At 29.6% G+C, this 4451-nt stretch overlaps 1 long non-coding RNA gene across 1 annotated transcript; it reads left to right on the top strand.

Moving 5' to 3' along the window:
* The first annotated feature begins 580 nt into the window (after nt 1-580).
* On the top strand, nt 581-1495 carry LOC136796883 (uncharacterized). Its single transcript, XR_010844663.1, has 3 exons — nt 581-1208; nt 1284-1364; nt 1443-1495. It is a non-coding gene; the product is annotated as an uncharacterized lncRNA (long non-coding RNA).
* The last annotated feature ends 2956 nt before the right edge of the window (nt 1496-4451 follow it).

The raw sequence follows: 4451 nt of genomic DNA, 5'->3' as shown, positions 1-4451 counted from the left end.
CCCGTGGTTTAGGATAACTAGGGCATATCTCTATAATATTTAACCCATATTTATATATTAACCTTAATTGGAGAAAAAATTAGTTGTTGAGCGTGATCTTGAACATATCGCCTTCTTGTACAACCCTTTTTTACCAAGGCCCCTTTGGTACTTTTTTACCAAGTTCTGAACACCCAGCCCTTCATGGGTTGTAGCGGAACAAATTCAAATGATTTTCTATACGCACACACTGATAATGTGTGAAGAAATTAATTCCCTTTAAGATTTTTGTTTTTAAATATTAAACACATCTTTTTTTACTAAATAATTCAAAACATTATCCAAATTATAGTCTCAAAACTTTTATTGTTTTTACACGTCCAACGTTTCGGCCAATTCGGCCATCTTCAGGGACAATCTACTACAAAAAGTTTCCATTATATGTGTGATCCTACAACCATTTCAAATATTTAACATTATTATTTATAATTTACCTTACCTTAATTCACTATGAAACATATTATTTAATCATTCCAAACACTTCATACAGGCTATTCTGCCCAGGTCAAAACATTTTTATGTTAAATAAAGTCATAGACCCAATAATAAAATAAAAAACTATTATAGTATAATAAAGGACAAAATTGATACAAGAAATCAATCGGGATTAATATATAAAATTCCCTGTCTAAATTGTCCAGCTATATATATAGGTGAGACAAAGCAATTATTGGGTGACAGAATTTATCAACACAATAATGATTTGAAAAATAAAGAGAAGGATCCAAATAAAACAGCACTAGTCCAACATGCAACCAAAAACCAACATATTTTTGATTTTGAAAATACACTCATTTTACATAAAGAGAATAATACATACAAAAGGAAAATACTGGAATCCATTTACATATCTGAAAATATTGATTACACAGTAAACTTCAAAACAGATACGAGGAACTTAAATCAACATTATGCAGAGATATTAAGTAAGATTAACTTATAAATAATATGGGATAATTTATATATGGATAATTATGGTTAGCCTTGATAGGAATTTTACTAATGTAATAAAGAGAAAAAGTGAAAAAAATGTAATTATGATAAATAATTTTTTAAATGCTTGAACTGAGTAAAGGTAGGTTACAAGTAAGGTTGTAATAAAAGTGTATGATAGTGGTTAATGAGAAATATTTTTGACTGTGATTTTTAATGGATATTTGACTTATTGGGTAATTAAACAAATGTGAGATATACTGATTAACAAAAAAAATTAGTTTACCTAATGGTTTTAATGTTGTTCATAGATAAAAATGTTTTGACCTGGGCAGAATAGCCTGTATGAAGTGTTTGGAATGATTAAATAATATGTTTCATAGTGAATTAAGGTAAGGTAAATTATAAATAATAATGTTAAATATTTGAAATGGTTGTAGGATCACACATATAATGGAAACTTTTTGTAGTAGATTGTCCCTGAAGATGGCCGAATTGGCCGAAACGTTGGACGTGTAAAAACAATAAAAATTTTGAGACTATAATTTGGATAATGTTTTGAATTATTTAGTAAAAAAATTGCCAGTCTCAAGAAAGAATTTTATGATTATAATTAAACACATCTTTTCTGTACACCCCATTTCGTATAAAACGGTTTTGATACTTTGCGTGTTAATGTTTGATGATTGAAGGATCTTTAAGTCAGCGTTGCCTTCATAGCTAGAATTTTTGGAGATCAAAGCGTGATGATATTCACTATTCAATGTCTTGACTATATTATCGTCGGAGGGACATTTATTAAACCAATAGAAATTTATTTTAATTTTTCATGCTTGTTATAAACATTTTGGTTTATAAAGTACGAGATGTACTCATCAACATTTTGTCGGGTAGAAGAGCCAATTTTTTTTATTTTTAAATTTTTTAGCATATTATTCCCAATAGTCTGTCATATGTAGTATTTTATTGTATGGGTGATATTTCATCTTCAAATATATCGAAATCGATATAAGCAGAAACGAAAAATAGATTCATTTCAGTATACTGGATTACTTTTAATAGAGTGTATATTGAAAAACAAAAAGTATGTAATACTTGGTTCATGTGCTACATAACTTATTTCGAAAACAAAAATACGTTATTGGAATCAATGAAATGTGCCATAGCTCTCAGACAAACAAACGACCAATGAGGCATGGAAAGGCCTATTTCGGCAAGAGCTCAGACCTGGCATAGAACGGAGGGTTGAATAACGATTATGGTACTTCACGGTACCAGGATCGGAATTGGTTGGGCCGTTTCCTCTTGATCGGGGAGCAACCCGGAACACAGGTCGTTCTACCGCGTAGAACAACAAGGGAGGAGGGGCTGTTATCGATGGAATATATAGAATCCACTCCGCGGTGTAGGATATTTTGTTTTATACCTACGTGGGAGTGTCGAATTCCAGTGGATTAGAGAATGGAATGCAATTACTTTACATTCCTTATTTTCAATAGGTCATTCTTTTAAGAGATAAAAATACTAAAATGAAAAACATGCATCATCGGTACTTGGGCTCTACACTGTACTTGAATATGGGTGGTACCATTATTGAATACACATCATCGAGAGTTTTAATCCTTATCTAATATCTAGTGCCACAATCGTAAAAAGAAGCTCCTATTTTAATATAAAATAATTTAAAAAAGGGAAATAAAAAAAAATAGATAGTATTATTTTAATATTTTTTTTCATATTATTCTAAAAATATAACAAAAAAAAATATTGTTATTGAAGTCATAAGTGCATTTTAATAAAATATATAGAAATGAAGCTGTACCATCTTTTTCCAAAAAAAAATATAAAAAAATTGTAATTTAATCACTAATTATCACAAAATAAGAGGTTTAAACAAAAATTTAAATGGATTAACATAGTTGGAACATGCAAATGCCCGCCATTGGAACTATTGTGTAATATTGTATTCTGTCGTATGCGTAGCAATAGTTGTATGGATCAGAGAGCACATTTACACAATATTTACAGGGACATAAAATAAATTATAGCAAAATCGGAAAAGGAAAAAGAGATTAAAAAATAATAGAAAAAAATTGAAGGAAAAGTAAAAATTTTTTTAATGAACCTCTTCCATCCTAGTCATTTCTGACATACACGGGAGGAGGGCTGTCTAGAGGTAACCAGCCTATGCCAACCATGGTGGAGGTCAAGTTTTTATTTCGTGGGATCGCCACAGAAATGAAAAAGGTCGACCCTCTAGGTTTTTCGAACCGGCGCACCCTCAGTTCCCGGGCTCCAGAGATCAGGCCTGTGCCTAAACCACCTGAGCTACGGATGGCCTAGAAGTAAAATATTACCTAAAACATATCCATTCCTATTTAAAATTATTTATTTACAATAAACATTTAGCCTGTGGAACTCTGAACTGAGTTTGTTGAAGAAAAAATCAGGACTCATTAATATTCTTCAGCTTTTCTCTCAGCTGCTTCATTGGTATTAAAACAGATATAAACTAACTATATTACTTCTGATCGCTACTAATTAAACCTCTTATTATTCAGTTTCAATCAATTAATGGGTTAAATCCATTATTTAATATGTTATTCCCCAATATCATAATAAATCAATCAACTAACAATGAAACTTGTGTTTTAGTTCTTTTTTTAAAATAGTAAAAATATGTATTTATTTTTTAAATAAAAATCTAATTCCAACAAAATTGTAGTAATCGTAAATATGAAGAGAATAGAGAGTGTGAGGTATGTTTGATGTACGGACGGAAGCGGGTTCAGTTTAGTGCCTCGAATTTATCAGGCCTCCTCTGTTTCTGGTGTAAACAATGATAGAGGAGAGAACTGAATATTTTATATATCTCTCAGATCAAAATAGAATTCGGAAAGTACAATAAAATCAACATAAAAGTTGTAAAAAGATTTCATTAAAAAATACCTATATTTCTGTATTTAATAGTATATTATACTAGTTAAAATATATTTCTCATAATAAAATAATGTTAAAATCCTGAAAAACAGAAAAAAAAAATTGGAAGGTAGTATAGAGAATTCTAGACAGCTCTTCAAATCTTCCAATTTTGTTTTTTTTCTTTACAGAATTTAACATTATTTTCTCATTAGAAATATATTAAACTTATAATTAATCGATAAACATTATCATTAAATAAATTAATTAAAAATCATCATTTACTTGAATTAAATTTTTTTATTATACATATTAGTAGAACCAATTCTTTTATACCCGCGAAAACGTCCAGATTTCATCCACACTACTGAAAGTAGGGAAGCCTTGTATTCATATAGAGAAAGAGAACTAATGTTTACTCGAGTCTTAGACATAAAAGAGCGATAATGTTATTTTTTTCTTAATAAAATATTTTTTTCGGGCGTTACAGCTTCACACAAATTCGTTTTCATATAATTTTTATTGATTGCTTATGTGGGTACTTAAATGGGTACATGTTA

The sequence above is a fragment of the Halyomorpha halys genome, unplaced genomic scaffold (genome assembly GCF_000696795.3).
Source record: "Halyomorpha halys isolate HHAL.00 unplaced genomic scaffold, Hhal_1.1 Scaffold969.1, whole genome shotgun sequence".
NCBI classification, from domain to species: Eukaryota; Metazoa; Arthropoda; class Insecta; order Hemiptera; family Pentatomidae; genus Halyomorpha; species Halyomorpha halys.
Note: the sequence above shows the minus strand (reverse complement) of the source record. Positions and strands in the feature narration are given on the sequence as shown.